The following is a 19,238-nucleotide window of genomic DNA, read 5'->3' as shown; positions in this document are numbered from 1 at the left end:
TCGGTCTATCTCTGAAATTTATTCTTACATACTTTTGATGTTTTAACCCTGTAGGCTAACATTGCCTATAACTGAGAGCAGAATAAAAAAGGAAAAAACCAATTTTCCTCTTTTTTCACTCTTAATTCTGACAAGTGCAATTAGAGGCCAAATTCGGACCATAACGTAATAAATTTATTCTATAACCCATGTATTAGGGAAAAAATCATGAAAAACAAAGACAATTCTGTTATATTAGTATTTATTTGTTACATTTCAAAATAAATTTATACTGAAATCTACACTTAGCTGTCCATTTTTAGTCAACTCTCTGTAAAGGATTCAACATAGAATAAATTTATTCTAAATGCATGGTGCTTTCGGTATATGATCATTTATAAAATAAATTTATTATATAGAGCCATAATATATATTATTAGTTCGAGAAAATCATAGAATAAATTTATTCTACATTCAATGTCATTTATGATTATAACAATATTTAAAATAAATTTATTTTGAAGTTAAGTTATCTGTATGGTGAGGCTGTGACACAGAATAAATTAATTCTATTTGAATGCGATTTCGGATTATAATAAAATATAAAATAAATTTATTTTGAAGTAAAGTTATCTGTATGGTGAGGCTGAGACACAGAATAAATGTATTCTACATTCAATATGAATTTTGTTCTATATATGAATAATCTTAAAAGTATTACATGATACAAAATTAAAAGAATTTATAAGAAAATTCCAACGGTCTTATTTATTACAGACAAACTGAGAGACAACTTGAAGCTTCGTTATAATGCATCTGATACTAATCGTTTAGTAATCTGATCTTTTAGTGACATGCAGATCTGTAGTTGGAATTATTCATCTTCAAACTCTTCTGAACTTTTCGAACAATCATCTTTGTAAATGTAATATTCCCAAATACATGTTTCCATTATTCCGTTCAACCAAAGCTATCTGAAAGATCAAATAAAAAAATGCAGTTCATACAAAAAAAAAAAATGTGTGTATGGGCTACAAATGATCCTGCTCGTAAATGTACACGTGTCAACTTCCACATTCAGATACATGTACAGGATTCAAGTAGTGAAGACAGTTTTGCGATTTTAACATTCGGTTGAGGCAAACTTAAGTTAGAGAACAGAAAAATCTAGCATTGTTTATGGTTATAAATGGGCATAACCAAAGATGGTAAAAGTCTTGCAACATCTTACATTAACCTGATCAAAAACGAATTGTAACTTGTAAAGTAAGCAAATGTTTCAGAGAGTTGTACAAGGGCTGAAGGAGCAGCCGGATCTGATCGCCGTATAAATAAGATGTGCAAATGATTGTACAACTGAACCATTGTGAACATCACATATCAGGCCCTTGCTCTAAAATTCATAATATATTCCTTTTCATAGAGTAACCGATACATTGCACGCATTCTTAAAGTAATGAATTTTAATTCACTAATAACAATTCCGACCGAACTACAATTGTCAAAATACATGTATGAATTATATTTAAATTAACACTTTCAAAATCTTTAGCAATGAGATAAGAAAGAACACTTTTATAAAACAACAATTATGAATCTTAATTTCAGCATTCTAAGATACTTGTTTCTTTTTTTTTTTTTTTACCTCTAAAGATTTCCCTCAAAATGTATCCTTCACTAATGTTCTCTGTGGTTGTAGTAACTTCTGCCATTTTGTCTGCCTTCTAAACTTTTGTGTTTCTTTAAAAAAAAAATCCTTTTGATAGAAGAGTCTGGTGACCTATAAAGAACAGCGTATTATATTTTCACTGAAATGGTCATGTTATCCATGAAGATGCAGACTTTTTGTCAATTATTCTGTGTGCCAAACAGATTGCATAAGAGTGTGACTGTGTACAGTTCTTTAGGTACTTATGAAAATGTTCAAAACTATTTTTTTACATAAAATAATCTCTTGCTCGTTTATTCGTTTTTCGCAATGGTGTGTTATTTTTTCATAGACTTATGAGTATAAATATCCTTTGGATTCAGTGGCGGGTCCAGTTAGGGTTCTGTGCTTTAAACACCTTTTTTTTTTTTACGATTTTTGGTTTTAAATTGGAACAAATGTTTAGAACCCTCTTTTAGAAATGACTGGTCCCGCCCCTGAGTATCTTTCACTTTTTGCTAAAATAATAGGTACATTTTCCATCTTTCTATGAAACAATTTCATAGCTAGTGTGTCCTAACAGCTGTTCTAAGACTAAGCGTAAAGAAAGTTAACTTTTTATTTTTTTAAATGTTTAAGGATTACTTCAACTTTCACCAGTAGGAAATAATAATGAGATTACCAATTAGAAACATTAAAAATATCATAATAATTAAACTTAAGATAATAAATAATATTTATCTAATAATTTTACGTTCAAACTTATGTTCGCATGTTTTCAGATACCATCTCCAATATAAAAGAAAATCACATCATGAAAAAATTAACTTGTTATGTGTTCCTCTTCTACTAGCTTCAAAATGTATCCAAAATCAAGAATGTGGAACATACTCTATCTGACATAATCATTTAGTAACTGATGCAATTAGTGTCTCGAGCTCTTTTATGTCCGTCTTGAACATAACTAACTAAATATAAAATAAACAACTCTGCTAATGCTCAGGTTGGTTGTCATATTATGCAACATAGTTAATAAAATAGAAACCAATGGGGATAACAAAGAACTTATTTTGTCATACAAAACACTGTCAAAAACCCAAACATACTATCCACACTGATCTGTGTCCACACTTGTAGTATATAAATTTATCGTTGTGATATAACAAATTGTCAAAGTAGTAAAGTCAAATTTAGTTATAGCATTAAGCTTTGCTTGATGATACACCTCTTTCTTTAATGATATGATTATCAGTATCATAATCAGTTTTGGAGTTCCATAAATGTTTTATTCCAAATTGTACTTGTTTATTATGGAGTGATCGATATTATTCTTATGCAGTGCTATCGTAAGAAAAATATGCAAATTGATTCGCAGATGCGGATCGATCGAGGATTTGAAAAGGGACCTAAGCAGAGACTTATTAAACGTCTAGTATGCATTGAGCATGTATGTCGGGTATCCATGAGGGGACCCCAGTATCCTTGACCCCCACCCCTCACCCCACCTCTAGTAAACTGAGCAAAACTAACCTCCAATTTCTTGAACTGTGATGAATGTTTCATAAACGAAACTGGAAAACTATCCCGTCTATGTTTAACCTGTCTTTCCTCCTTTTGATGTCCACTGTCTGTCATCTTCGTTGCACGTACATAGAGAGAAATACCAAGTGATCATATTATACAAAATTACAGATCAGTGTCATATAAACTGGTCCGCCGTTCCATCTATACAATGTAGCTTCGCACCGTCAGTGTAGCGATAAGTGAACACAACAGGGGACCAGTTTAAGTGTCCTGCGTCTTGTCATTAATTATCTTGTGTTTCCATTTGAAGACTTCTCGGCATGTGGTAACACTATGGGCCTACAATCAACGTACGCGTGCATTACATAAAATTGATAAGGCTTTTAAGCCGCGTTTGTTGTAATTAGTAATAATTATTTTACAACTTCTGATAGATATGCGGCACTTGTTTGCTAACATAAATTAAACAAATCGAAGGTTGTAAATTATTTGAATCTGTGTCATTTCATAGAGGTTATTAATGTATGGTCATTTTATATCTTTCAAATAAAATAATATGTTAAACAAAAATGGACAACTACAAAATTATAATGGTCTGGATGGATGGTCCATCAATTTTGTATTCTTTTCATTTTTAAAACATTTTTTCTATTCTTTATAATTTTGCTCATTATTCTCTATTTGATCATCCTTTTTTTTCTATTCTTTATTTTTTTTTTGTATATGCTATATGTTTTGTCCTTCATTCTGCGTTTCCCAGTCACGTGATTTGATATTCTGTCAACTCCAACAAGACCCTCAATTATCATTACCGATAAAATAGGCGTTTGAGAATGTGTATCATTTTGTCTTATCCTTTCTTTTTTTTTTTAAAAGATTGGAAAGTAGGTGTATATATATATATATATATATATAACCGATAAATGGCTTGTTGGGGTAATTCGGAACAAAAGCGTATGAATGGTACGTTGTGGCTAAATAATTAACAAGGCTAAATATAATGTTAACTTTGATAAATTATCCAAAACTAAATAATTGCTGATGACTAATGAATTTTTATCATGTAAATGTGACTTCTTTTTTTTTTAAGTATGTACTCAATTAAATGCTAGTTTATATATACATGTTTTATTGCACCAAAGTGAATTACACCAAAGTTTTCAATCATATATAACAAGGTTTAACTATTTTTTGGAGTGTTGGGTTAATTGACGGGTGAATTGCAAAATTGACCTGAAAACTATTTTTAAATTAACCTGTATCTTTTTATAGATATACTATCAAAACAAATCTGAATTATTGTCTGTGTTCATATTTTGATCATTACGTTATGAATAATTGATTATTAATTACTATATTTACTGTTAACATTATTTTGTTTATGCATCATTTGTCTTAGAAACGTAAACAAGATCAAATATCAATATCTCAAGCCGTGAAGGATAGAAATCGACTTTATACAATTTGACGTCAAACAGAGTAATTTTAGATTTCTGATAAAGTTTACATGGTCTTCACTTTTTAATAGTTGCGTACGTTTTATTAAATAAGTTTTTATATCTTTCTCCATTTAGTATCACATTTTTAGTCTTGAACTTTTAATAGTCTTCCTGCTATATAACTGCATTTTTAATCTGATTAAAATAGGATTGAGGCTGACATGTATATCATTTAGAATAAAACCGAGATGAGATTAAAATACAGGGGGTGGGAGGGGGTGGGTCAAAGTTCTGATAAAAGTTTAATTACAAAATGCCGAGAAGCGTTCACAAAAACCGCATTATCCCTTATATTCAATGTAACTTCCCCTGCATCTTGTTCTTTTTTAATTATTTCTTTCTCAATGTGAAGAATCATTATTCGATTAAAATAATGCATTGTTTTCATTCAGTATAGATACGTGTTTTCATTTTTATTACACGTTCTATATATTGAACCATAGTTGTATTTTGTTGTTTTTTTTGGGGTTATTTTTACATCATACTTTAAACAAAGTGAAAGTACGATCTATTATTGTAAAATATATTTTTAACTTTGTTTTGGTTACTTAACATCCGTCAAGAAATAATTGTGTAGTTATGTTGAATCAAAGCAACAATTAATTGGTATCAAAAACACTTTTCATGGTTAATTAAGAAATTTGGCAATTGTAAAACATTAATTACCTCAACCATGGAGCAAAGATTATGTTTTTGCTTTTTTTTTTTTTTTTATTCTGTTTATTCATTTTAAATACTTAAGCTCTAACTATCTAAAGTATTTCATTGTTCATTTGCATTTGAAAGAATCAAATATTACAAACATGGTCGAACACCACTTTCATATGAACTTTCTTCTTAAAAAAGTAAGGCGTAATGCAAATGTCTTAATACATTGTTCCGGTTTCAAGAATGTGAGTTTTCCTTTATTAGCAAACTCTGCATGTCTTTCATTTCTGATCGGATATGCCTTTTTATTTTAATTGAACATGTTTTTGTAAATAACCCTCAGAAATAACATAAGAACAATATATGCTTCAATATGAAAATATTTTCTAGTGCGTATAAGCAATTAATTATCTATATACTACACTGTTATATTAGTAAAATGCTTATCATTGAAGGCAGCATTATGTTTTATATTAAAGAAGATTAAAGTTCGTGCAACCAAAAGTTGATAAACATAAGTTGGTATTTGGCTTAAGGTTGATAATTTTTTTACCAATAAAAGGGACCTTTGGGTGAATAAAATAGGTAAAAATGGGACCTTTGGGCGAATTAAAAAAAAAAAAAGTTTCTTCATCGGAATTATTTCTTTCCAATATTCTATTTAATTATTAGTATTGTATCAAAAAGGGACAATAATATGTTCTTCATTTATCACTTGTTATTTAAGGTAACTTTGTGTCTTTATTTTTCGAACACCACCTTCATATGACCTTTCTTCTTAAAATGGTAAGGCGTGAGGCAAATGTCTTGATTCATTGTTCCGCTTTCAAGATGGTGAGTTTTCCTTTATAAGCAAACTCCGCATGTCTTTCATTAGTGATTGGATATGCCTTCTTATTTAAATAAAACATTTTTGTGTAAATAAATAAAGAACAATATATGCTTCAATATGAAAACATAAGCTAGTGCGTATAAGCAATTAATTATCTGTTTACTACACAATTATATTAGTTAAATGCTTATCATTAATGGCAGCATTATGTTTTATATTAAAGCAGGTTAAAGTTCATGCAACTAAAATTGATAATCATAAGTTGGTCTTTGCCTTAAGGATGATAATTTTTTGATAAATAAAAGGGACCTTTGGGTGAATAAAATAGGTAAATATGGGACCTTTGGGCGAATTCAAAAATAAAAAATAGTTTCTTCATCGGAATTTTTGTTTCCAATATTCTATTTAATTATTAGTATTGTATCAAAAAAGGACAATAAATATTTTCTTCATTTGTCACCAGTTTTCTAAGGTAACTTTGTGTCTTTATTTTCCGAACACCACTTTCATATCAACTATCTTCTTAAAAGGATACGGCGTAAGGCAAATATCTTGATTCATTTTTCCGCTTTCAAGATGGTGAGTTTTCCTTTATTAGCAAACTCTGCATGTCTTTCATTACTGATTGGGTATGCCTTTTTATTTAAATAAAACATTTTTGTGTAAATAAATAAAGAACAATCTATGCTTCAATATGAAAATATAATTATTCTAATGCGTATAAGCAAGTAATTATCTATGAACTTCACTATTATATTCGTAAAATCCTTATCATTAATGACAGCATTATGCTTTATATCAAAGAAGGTTAAATGTCATGCTACAAAAATTCATTAACGTAAGTTGGGCATTACCTTAAGGTGTGCAGTTTTTTTATAAATAAAAGGGACCTTTAGGTGAATAAAATAAGTAAATATGGGACCTTTGGGCGAATTCAAAAATAAAAAAAAGTTTCTTCATCGGAGTTATTACTTTCCGATATTCTGTTTAATTATTAATGTTGTATCAAAAAGGGACAATAAAATGTTCTTCATTTGTCACTTGTTATTTAAGGTAACTTTGTGTCTTTATTTTTCGAACACCACCTTCATATGACCTTTCTTCTTAAAAGGGTAAGGCGTGTTAACCCTAACCCTAACCCTAACCTTGTTATTTGCCTTGTTATTTAAATAAAACATTTTTGTGTAAATAACTAAAGAACAATCTATGCTTCAATATGAAAATATTTACTAGTGCGTATAAGCAATTAAGTATCTATATACTAAACTGTTATATTAGTAAAATGCTTATCATTGAAGGCAACATTATGTTTTATATTTAAGAAGATTAAAGTTATTGCAACTAAAATTGATAAACATAAGTTGGTATTTGCCTTAAGGTTGATAATGTTTTGATCAAATAAAGGGACCTTTGGGTGAATAAAATAGGTAAATATGGGACCTTTGGGCGAATTAAAAATTAAAAAAAAAATTTCTTCATCGGAATTATTTCTTTCTAATATTCTATTTAATTATTAGTATTGTATCCAAAAAGGACAATAATATTTTCTTAATTTGTCACTTGTTATCTAAGGTAACTTTGTGTCTTTTTTTTCGAACACCACTTTCATATGAACTTTCTTCTTAAAAGGGTACGGCGTAAGGCAAATATCTAGATTCATTGTTCCGCTTTCAAGATGGTGAGTTTTCCTTTATTAGAAAACTCTGCATGTCTTTCATTAGTGATTGGATATGCCTTCTTATTTAAATAAAACATTTTTGTGTAAATAACTAAAGAAAAATATGCTTCAATATAAAAATATATTCTATTGCGTATAAGCAATTAATTATCTATTTACCACACAATTATATTAGTTAAATGCTAATCATTAATGGCAGCATTATGTTTTATATTAAAGAATGTTAAAGTTATTGCAACTAAAATTGATAAACATAAGTTGGTCTTTGCCTTAAGGATGATATTTTTTTGATAAATAAAAGGGACCTTTGGGTGAATAAAACAGGTAAATATGGGACCTTTGGGCGAATTCAAAAATAAAAAATAGTTTCTTCATCGGAATTATTTCTTTCTAATATTCTATTTAATTATTAGTATAGTATCAAAAAAGGACAATAATATTTTCTTAATTTGTCACTTGTTATTTAAGGTAGCTTTGTGTCTTTATTTTTCGAACACCACTTTCATATGAACTTTCTTCTTAAAAGGGTACGGCGTAAGGCAAATATCTAGATTCATTGTTCCGCTTTCAAGATGGTGAGTTTTCCTTTATAAGCAAACTCTGCATGTCTTTCATTAGTGATTGGATATGCCTTCTTATTTAGATAAAACATTTTTGTGTAAATAACTAAAGAAAAATATATGCTTCAATATGAAAATATATTCTATTGCGTATAAGCAATTAATTATCTATTTACCACAAAATTATATTAGTTAAATTCTTATCATTAATGGCAGCATTATGTTTTATATTAAAGAATGTTAAAGTTATTGCAACTAAAATTGATAAACATTAGTTGGTCTTTGCCTGAAGGATGATATTTTTTTGATAAATAAAAGGGACCTTTGGGTGAATAAAAAAGGTAAATATGGGACCTTTGGGCGAATTCAAAAAATAAAAAATAGTTTCTTCATCGGAATTATTTCTTTCCAATATTCTATTTAATTATTAGTATTGTATCAAAAAGGACAATAAATATTTTCTTCATTTGTCACCTGTTTTTTTAAGGTAACTTTGTGTCTTTATTTTCCGAACGCCACTTTCATATCAACTATCGTCTTAAAAGGATACGGCGTAAGGCAAATATCTTGATTCATTTTTCCGCTTTCAAGATGGTGAGTTTTCCTTTATTAGCAAACTCTGCATGTCTTTCATTACTGATTGGGTATGCCTTTTTAATTAAATAAACCATTTTTGTGTAAATAAATAAAGAACAATCTATGCTTCAATATGAAAATATAATTATTCTAATGCGTATAAGCAAGTAATTATCTATGAACTTCACTATTATATTCGTAAAATGCTTATCATCAATGACAGCATTATGCTTTATATCAAAGAAGGTTAAATGTCATGCTACAAAAATTCATAAACGTAAGTTGGGCATTACCTTAAGGTTTGCAGTTTTTTTGATAAATAAAAGGTACCTTTGGGTGAATAAAATAGGTAAATATGGGACCTTTGGGCGAATTCAAAAATAAAAAATAGTTTCTTCGTCGGAATTTTTGTTTCCAATATTCTATTTAATTATTAGTATTGTATCAAAAAAGGACAATAATATTTTCTTAATTTGTCACTTGTTATTTAAGGTAACTTTGTGTCTAATTTTTTGAACACAACTTTCATATGAACTTTTTTCTTAAAAGGGTACGGCGTAAGGCAAATATCTAGATTCATTGTTCCGCTTTCAAGATGAAGAGTTTTCCTTTATAAGCAAACTCTGTATGTCTTTCATTAGTGATTGGATATGCCTTCTTATTCAAATAAAACATTTTTGTGTAAATAACTAAAGAACAATATATGCTTCAATATGAAAACATATGCTAGTGCGTATAAGCAATTAATTATCTGTTTACTACACAATTATATTAGTTAAATGCTTATCATTAATGGCAGCATTATGTTTTATATTAAAGCAGGTTAAAGTTCATGCAACTAAAATTGATAAACATAAGTTGGGCATTACCCTAAGGTTTGCAGTTTTTTTTGATAAATAAAAGGTACCTTTGGGTGAATAAAATTAGTAAATATGGGTCCTTTGGGCGAATTCAAAAATAAAAAATTGTTTCTTCATCGGAATTATTTCTTTCTAATATTCTATTTAATTATTAGTATTGTATCAAAAAAGGACAATAATATTTTCTTAATTTGTCACTTGTTATTTAAGGTAACTTTGTGTCTTTTTTTTTCGAACACCACTTTCATATGAACTTTCTTCTTAAAAGGGTACGGCGTAAGGCAAATATCTAGATTCATTGTTCCGCTTTCAAAATGGTGAGTTTTCCTTTATAAGGAAACTCTGTATGTCTTTCATTAGTGATTGGATATGCCTTCTTATTTAAATAAAACATTTTTGTGTAAATAACTAAAGAAAAATATATGCTTCAATATGAAAATATATTCTATTGCGTATAAGCAATTAATTATCTATTTACCACAAAATTATATTAGTTAAATGCTAATCATTAATGGCAGCATTATGTTTTATATTAAAGAATGTTAAAGTTATTGCAACTAAAATTGATAAACATTAGTTGGTCTTTGCCTGAAGGATGATATTTTTTTCATAAATAAAAGGGACCTTTGGGTGAATAAAAAAGGTAAATATGGGACCTTTGGGCGAATTCAAAAATAAAAAATAGTTTCTTCATCGGAATTATGTCTTTCCAATATTCTATTTAATTATTAGTATTGTATCAAAAAAGGACAATAAATATTTTCTTCATTTGTCACCTGTTTTTTTAAGGTAACTTTGTGTCTTTATTTTCCGAACACCACTTTCATATCAACTATCTTCTTAAAAGGATACGGCGTAAGGCAAATATCTTGATTCATTTTTCCGCTTTCAAGATGGTGAGTTTTCCTTTATTAACAAACTCTGCATGTCTTTCATTACTGATTGGGTATGCCTTTTTATTTAAATAAAACATTTTTGTGTAAATAAATAAAGAACAATCTATGCTTCAATAAGAAAATATAATTATTCTAATGCGTATAAGCAAGTAATTATCTATGAACTTCACTATTATATTCGTAAAATGCTTATCATTAATGACAGCATTATGCTTTATATCAAAGAAGGTTAAATGTCATGCTACAAAAATGCATAAACGTAAGTTGGGCATTACCTTAAGGTTGGCAGTTTTTTTTGATAAATAAAAGGTACCTTTGGGTGAATAAAATTAGTAAATATGGGTCCTTTGGGCGAATTCAAAAATAAAAAATAGTTTCTTCATCGGAATTATTTCTTTCTAATATTCTATTTAATTATTAGTATTGTATCAAAAAAGGACAATAATATTTTCTTAATTTGTCACTTGTTATTTAAGGTAACTTTGTGTCTTTTTTTTCGAACACCACTTTCATATGAACTTTCTTCTTAAAAGGGTACGGCGTAAGGCAAATATCTAGATTCATTGTTCCGCTTTCAAGATGGTGAGTTTTCCTTTATTAGAAAACTCTGCATGTCTTTCATTAGTGATTGAATATGCCTTGTTATTTAAATAAAACATTTTTGTGTAAATAACTAAAGAACAATCTATGCTTCAATATGAAAATATTTACTAGTGCGTATAAGCAATTAAGTATCTATATACTACACTGTTATATTAGTCAAATGCTTATCATTGAAGGCAACATTATGTTTTATATTAAAGCAGGTTAAAGTTATTGCAACTAAAATTGATAAACATAAGTTGGTATTTGCCTTAAGGTTGATAATGTTTTGATCAATTAAAGGGACCTTTTGGTGAATAAAATAAGTAAATATGGGACCTTTGGGCGAATTCAAAAATAAAAAAAAAGTTTCTTCATCGGAATTATTTCTTTCTGATATTATATTTAATTATTAGTATTGTATCAAAAAAGGACAATACTATTTTCTTAATTTGTCACTTGTTATTTAAGGTAACTTTGTGTCTTTATTTTTCGAACACCACTTTCATATGAACTTTCTTCTTAAAAGGGTACGGCGTAAGGCAAATATCTTGTTTCATTTTTCCGCTTTCAAGATGGTGAGTTTTCCTTTATTAGCAAACTCTGCATGTCTTTCATTACTGATTGGGTATGCCTTTTTATTTAAATAAAACATTTTTGTGTAAATAACTAAAGAAAAATATATGCTTCAATATGAAAATATATTCTATTGCGTATAAGCAATTAATTATCTATTTACAACACAATTATATTAGTTAAATGCTAATCATTAATGGCAGCATTATGTTTTATATTAAAGAAGGTTAAAGTTATTGCACCAAAAATTGATAAACATTAGTTGGTCTTTGCCTTAAGGATGATATTTTTTTGATAAATAAAAGGGACCTTTGGGTGAATAAAAAAGGTAAATATGGGACCTTTGGGCGAATTCAAAAATAAAAAATAGTTTCTTCATCGGAATTATTTCTTTCTAATATTCTATTTAATTATTAGTATAGTATCAAAAAAGGACAATAATATTTTCTTAATTTGTCACTTGTTATTTAAGGTAACTTTGTGTCTTTATTTTTCGAACACCACTTTCATATGAACTTTCTTCTTAAAAGGGTACGGCGTAAGGCAAATATCTTGTTTCATTTTTCCGCTTTCAAGATGGTGAGTTTTCCTTTATTAGCAAACTCTGCATGTCTTTCATTACTGATTGGGTATGCCTTTTTATTTAAATAAAACATTTTTGTGTAAATAACTAAAGAAAAATATATGCTTCAATATGAAAATATATTCTATTGCGTATAAGCAATTAATTATCTATTTACAACACAATTATATTAGTTAAATGCTAATCATTAATGACAGCATTATGTTTTATATTAAAGAAGGTTAAAGTTATTGCACCAAAAATTGATAAACATTAGTTGGTCTTTGCCTTAAGGATGATATTTTTTTGATAAATAAAAGGGACCTTTGGGTGAATAAAAAAGGTAAATATGGGACCTTTGGGCGAATTCAAAAATAAAAAATTGTTTCTTCATCGGAATTATTTCTTTCTAATATTCTATTTAATTATTAGTATAGTATCAAAAAAGGACAATAATATTTTCTTAATTTGTCACTTGTTATTTAAGGTAACTTTGTGTCTTTATTTTTCGAACACCACTTTCATATGAACTTTCTTCTTAACAGGGTACGGCGTAAGGCAAATATCTAGATTCATTGTTCCGCTTTCAAGATGGTGAGTTTTCCTTTATTAGCAAACTCTGCATGTCTTTCATTAGTGATTGGATATGCCTTCTTATTTAAATAAAACATTTTTGTGTAAATAACTAAAGAAAAATATATGCTTCAATATGAAAATATATTCTATTGCGTATAAGCAATTAATTATCTATTTACCACACAATTATATTAGTTAAATGCTAATCATTAATGGCAGCATTATGTTTTATATTAAAGAATGTTAATGTTATTGCAACTAAAATTGAAAAACATTAGTTGGTCTTTGCCTTAAGGATGATATTTTTTTGATAAATAAAAGGGACCTTTGGGTTAATAAAAAAGGTAAATATGGGACCTTTGGGCGAATTCAAAAATAAAAAATAGTTTCTTCATCGGAATTATTTCTTTCCAATATCTATTTAATTATTTGTATTGTATCAAAAAAGGACAATAATATTTTCTTAATTTGTCACTTGTTATTTGAGGTAACTTCGTGTCTTTATTTTTCGAACACCACTTTCATATGAACTTTCTTCTTAAAAGGGTACGGCGTAAGACAAATATCTTGATTCATTGTTCCGCTTTCAAGATGGTGAGATTTCCTTTATTAGCAAACTCTGCATGTCTTTCATTACTGATTGGATATGCCTTGTTATTAAAATAAAACATTTTTGTGTAAATAACTGAAGAACAATCTATGCTTCAATATGAAAATATATTCTATTGCGTATAAGCAATTAATTATCTATTTACCACACAATTATATTAGTTAAATGCTAATCATTAATGGCAGCATTATGTTTTATATTAAAGAATGTTAAAGTTCATGCAACTAAAATTGATAAACATAAGTTAGTCTTCGCCTTAAGGATAATATTCTTTTGATAAATAAAATGGACCTTTGGGTGAATAAAACAGGTAAATATGGGACCTTTGGGCGAATTCAAAAATAAAAAATAGTTTCTTCATCGGAATTCTTTCTTTCCAATATTCTATTTAATTATTAGTATTGTATCAAAAAAGGACAATACATATTTTATTCATTTGTCACCTGTTTTTTAAGGTAACTTTGTGTCTTTATTTTCCGAACACCACTTTCATATCAACTATCTTCTTAAAAGGATACGGCGTAAGGCAAATATCTTGATTCATTTTACCGCTTTCAAGATGGTGAGTTTTCCTTTATTAGCAAACTCTGCATGTCTTTCATTACTGATTGGGTATGCCTTTTTATTTAAATTAAACATTTTTGTGTAAATAAATAAAGAACAATCTATGCTTCAATATGAAAATATAATTATTCTAATGCGTATAAGCAAGTAATTATCTATGAACTTCACTATTATATTCGTAAAATGCTTATCATTAATGACAGCATTATGCTTTATATCAAAGAAGGTTAAATGTCATGCTACAAAAATTCATAAACGTAAGTTGGGCATTACCTTAAGGTTTGCAGTTTTTTTTATAAATAAAAGGTACCTTTGGGTGTATACAATAAGTAAATATGGGACCTTTGGGCGAATTCAAAAATTAAAAATAGTTTCTTCATCGGAGTTATTTCTTTCCGATATTCTGTTTAATTATTAATGTTGTATCAAAAAAGGACAATAATATGTTCTTCATTTGTCACTTGTTATTTAAGGTAACTTTGTGTCTTTATTTTTCGAACACCACCTTCATATGACCTTTCTTCTTAAAAGGGCAAGGCGTGAGGCAAATGTTTTGATTCATTGTTCCGCTTTCAAGATAGTGAGTTTTCCTTTATTAGCAAACTCTGCATGTCTTTCATTACTGATTGGATATGCCTTGTTATTTAAATAAAACATTTTTGTGTAAATAACTAAAGAACAATCTATGCTTCAATATGAAAATATTTACTAGTGCGTATAAGCAATTAAGTATCTATATACTACACTGTTATATTAGTAAAATGCTTATCATTGAAGGCAACATTATGTTTTATATTAAAGCAGGTTAAAGTTATTGCAACTAAAGTTGACAAACATAAGTTGGTATTTGCCTTAAGGTTGATAATGTTTTGATCAATTAAAGGGACCTTTGGGTGAATAAAATAAGTAAATATGGGACCTTTGGGCGAATTCAAAAATAAAAAAAAGTTTCTTCATCGGATTTATTTCTTTCTAATATTCTATTTAATTATTAGTATTGTATCAAAAAAGGACAATACTATTTTCTTAATTTGTCACTTGTTTTTTAAGGTAACTTTGTGTCTTTATTTTTCGAACACCACTTTCATATGAACTTTCTTCTTAAAAGGCTACGGCGTAAGGCAAATATCTAGATTCATTGTTCCGCTTTCAAGATGGTGAGTTTTCCCTTATTAGCAAACTCTGCATGTCTTTCATTAGTGATTGGATATGCCTTTTTATTTAAATAAAACATTTTTGTGTAAATAACTAAAGAAAAATATATGCTTCAATATGAAAATATATTCTAATGCGTATAAGCAATTAATTATCTATTTACCACACTGTTATATTAGTTAAATGCTAATCATTAATGGCAGCATTATGTTTTATATTAAAGAATGTTAAAGTTATAGTAACTAAAATTGATAAACATAAGTTGGTCTTTGCCTTAAGGATGATATTTTTTTGATAAATAAAAGGGACCTTTGGGTGAATAAAAAAGGTAAATATGGGACCTTTGGGCGAATTCAAAAATAAAAAAATGGTTTCTTCATCGGAATTATTTCTTTCTAATATTATATTTAATTATTAGTATTGTATCAAAAAAGGACAATAATATTTTCTTAATTTGTCACTTGTTATTTAAGGTAACTTTGTGTCTTTATTTTTCGAACACCACTTTCATATGAACTTTCTTCTTAAAAGGGTACGGCGTAAGGCAAATATCTAGATTCATTGTTCCGCTCTCAAGATGGTGAGGTTTCCTTTATTAGCAAACTCTGCATGTCTTTCATTAGTGATTGGATATGCCTTCTTATTTAAATAAAACATTTTTGTGTAAATAACTAAAGAAAAATATATGCTTCAATATGAAAATATATTCTATTGCGTATAAGCAATTAATTATCTATTGACCACACAATTATATTAGTTAAATGCTAATCATTAATGGCAGCATTATGTTTTATATTAGAGAATGTTAAAGTTATTGCAACTAAAATTGATAAACATATGTTGGTCTTTGCCTTAAGGATGATATTTTTTTGATAACTAAAAGGGACCTTTGGGTGAATAAAAAAGGTAAATATGGGACCTTTGGGCGAATTCAAAAATAAAAAATGGTTTCTTCATCGGAATTATTTCTTTCTAATATTCTATTTAATTATTAGTATTGTATCTAAAAAGGACAATAATATTTTCTTAATTTGTCACTTGTTATTTAAGGTAACTTTGTGTCTTTATTTTTCGAACACCACTTTCATATGAACTTTCTTCTTAAAAGGGTACGGCGTAAGGCAAATATCTAGATTCATTGTTCCGCTCTCAAGATGGTGAGGTTTCCTTTATTAGCAAACTCTGCATGTCTTTCATTAGTGATTGGATATGCCTTCTTATTTAAATAAAACCTTTGTGTAAATAACTAAAGAAAAATATATGCTTCAATATGAAAATATATTCTATTGCGTATAAGCAATTAATTATCTATTTACCACACAATTATATTAGTTAAATGCTAATCATTAATGGCAGCATTATGTTTTATATTAAAGAATGTTAAAGTTATTGCAACTAAAATTGATAAACATTAGTTGGTCTTTGCCTTAAGGATGATATTTTTTTGATAAATAAAAGAGACCTTTGGGTGAATAAAAAAGGTAAATATGGGACCTTTGGGCGAATTCAAAAATTAAAAAAAGTTTCTTCATCGGAATTATTTCTTCCCAATATTCTATTTAATTATTAGTATTGTATCAAAAAAGGACAATACTATGTTCGTCATTAGTCATTTGTTATTTAAGGTAACTTTGTGTCTTTATTTTTCGAACACCACCTTCATATGACCCTTCTTCTTAAAAGGGTATGGCGTGAGGCAAATATTTTGTTTCATTGTTCCACTTTCAAGATGGTCAGTTTTCCTTAATTAGCAAACTCCCCATATTTTCTATTTCTAATCGGATATGATTTTGTATTTAAATACAACACTTTTGTGTAAATAACTTAAGAACAATCTATGCTTCAATATGAAAATATTTTCTAGTGCGTATAAGCAATTAAATTATCTGTTTACTATACAATTATATTAGTTAAATGCTTATCATTAATGACAGCATTATGTTTTATATTAAAGAAGGTTAAACTTCATGCAACTAAAACTGTTAAACATAAGTTGGTCTTTGCCTTAAGGATGATAATTTTTTGATAAATAAAAGGGACCTTTGGATGATTAAAATAGGTAAATATGGGACCTTTGAGCGAATTCAAAAATAAAAAGTAGTTTCTTCATCGGAATTATTTCTTTCTAATATTATATTTAATTATTAGTATTGTATCAAAAAAGGACAATAATATTTTCTTAATTTGTCACTTGTTATTTAAGGTAACTTTGTGTCTTTATTTTTCGAACACCACTTTCATATGAACTTTCTTCTTAAAAGGGTACGGCGTAAGGCAAATATCTAGATTCATTGTTCCGCTCTCAAGATGGTGAGGTTTCCTTTATTAGCAAACTCTGCATGTCTTTCATTAGTGATTGGATATGCCTTCTTATTTAAATAAAACATTTTTGTGTAAATAACTAAAGAAAAATATATGCTTCAATATGAAAATATATTCTATTGCGTATAAGCAATTAATTATCTATTGACCACACAATTATATTAGTTAAATGCTAATCATTAATGGCAGCATTATGTTTTATATTAGAGAATGTTAAAGTTATTGCAACTAAAATTGATAAACATTAGTTGGTCTTTGCCTTAAGGAGGATATTTTTTTGATAAATAAAAGAGACCTTTGGGTGAATAAAATAAGTAAATATGGGACCTTTGGGCGAATTCAAAAATAAAAAAAAGTTTCTTCATCGGAATTATTTCTTTCTAATATTCTATTTAATTATTAGTATTGTATCAAAAAAGGACAATACTATTTTCTTAATTTGTCACTTGTTTTTTAAGGTAACTTTGTGTCTTTATTTTTCGAACACCACTTTCATATGAACTTTCTTCTTAAAAGGCTACGGCGTAAGGCAAATATCTAGATTCATTGTTCCGCTTTCAAGATGGTGAGTTTTCCCTTATTAGCAAACTCTGCATGTCTTTCATTAGTGATTGGATATGCCTTCTCATTTAAATAAAACATTTTTGTGTAAATAACTAAAGAAAAATATATGCTTCAATATGAAAATATATTCTAATGCATATAAGCAATTAATTATCTATTTACCACACAATTATATTAGTTAAATGCTAATCATTAATGGCAGCATTATGTTTTATATTAAAGAATGTTAAAGTTATAGCAACTCAAATTGATAAACATATGTTGGTTTTTGCCTTAAGGATGATATTTTTTTGATAACTAAAAGGGACCTTTGGGTGAATAAAAAAGGTAAATATGGGACCTTTGGGCGAATTCAAAAATAAAAAATGGTTTCTTCATCGGAATTATTTCTTTCTAATATTCTATTTAATTATGAGTATTGTATCAAAAAAGGACAATAATGTTTTCTTAATTTGTCACTTGTTATTTAAGGTAACTTTGTGTCTTTATTTTTCGAACACCACTTTCATATGAACTTTCTTCTTAAAAGGGTACGGCGTAAGGCAAATATCTAGATTCATTGTTCCGCTCTCAAGATGGGGAGGTTTCCTTTATTAGCAAACTCTGCATGTCTTTTATTAGTGATTGGATATGCCTTCTTATTTAAATAAAACCTTTGTTTTAATAACTAAAGAAAAATATATGCTTCAATATGAAAATATATTCTATTGCGTATAAGCAATTAATTATCTATTTACCACACAATTATATTAGTTAAATGCTAATCATTAATGGCAGCATTATGTTTTATATTAAAGAATGTTAAAGTTATTGCAACTAAAATTGATAAACATTAGTTGGTCTTTGCCTTAAGGATGATATTTTTTTGATAAATAAAAGAGACCTTTGGGTGAATAAAAAAGGTAAATATGGGACCTTTGGGCGAATTCAAAAATTAAAAAAAGTTTCTTCATCGGAATTATTTCTTCCCAATATTCTATTTAATTATGAGTATTGTATCAAAAAAGGACAATACTATGTTCGTCAT

At 28.0% G+C, this 19,238-nt stretch overlaps 1 long non-coding RNA gene across 2 annotated transcripts; it reads right to left on the bottom strand.

Annotated features, from left to right (window-relative positions):
• Positions 1-524: 524 nt before the first annotated feature.
• LOC134723615 (uncharacterized) lies at positions 525-3,458 on the bottom strand. Of its 2 annotated transcripts, none has more exons than XR_010108135.1 (3): positions 3,158-3,458; positions 1,625-1,759; positions 525-953 (listed from the first exon to the last, which is right to left on the bottom strand). It is a non-coding gene; the product is annotated as an uncharacterized LOC134723615 (long non-coding RNA). The 2 variants fall into 2 exon arrangements; XR_010108133.1 differs by having other exon boundaries at positions 1,625-1,719.
• Positions 3,459-19,238: the final 15,780 nt, after the last annotated feature.

The sequence above is a fragment of the Mytilus trossulus genome, chromosome 1, assembly GCF_036588685.1.
Source record: "Mytilus trossulus isolate FHL-02 chromosome 1, PNRI_Mtr1.1.1.hap1, whole genome shotgun sequence".
NCBI classification, from domain to species: domain Eukaryota; kingdom Metazoa; phylum Mollusca; class Bivalvia; order Mytilida; family Mytilidae; genus Mytilus; species Mytilus trossulus.
This window is presented reverse-complemented; position numbering and strand designations above follow the sequence as displayed.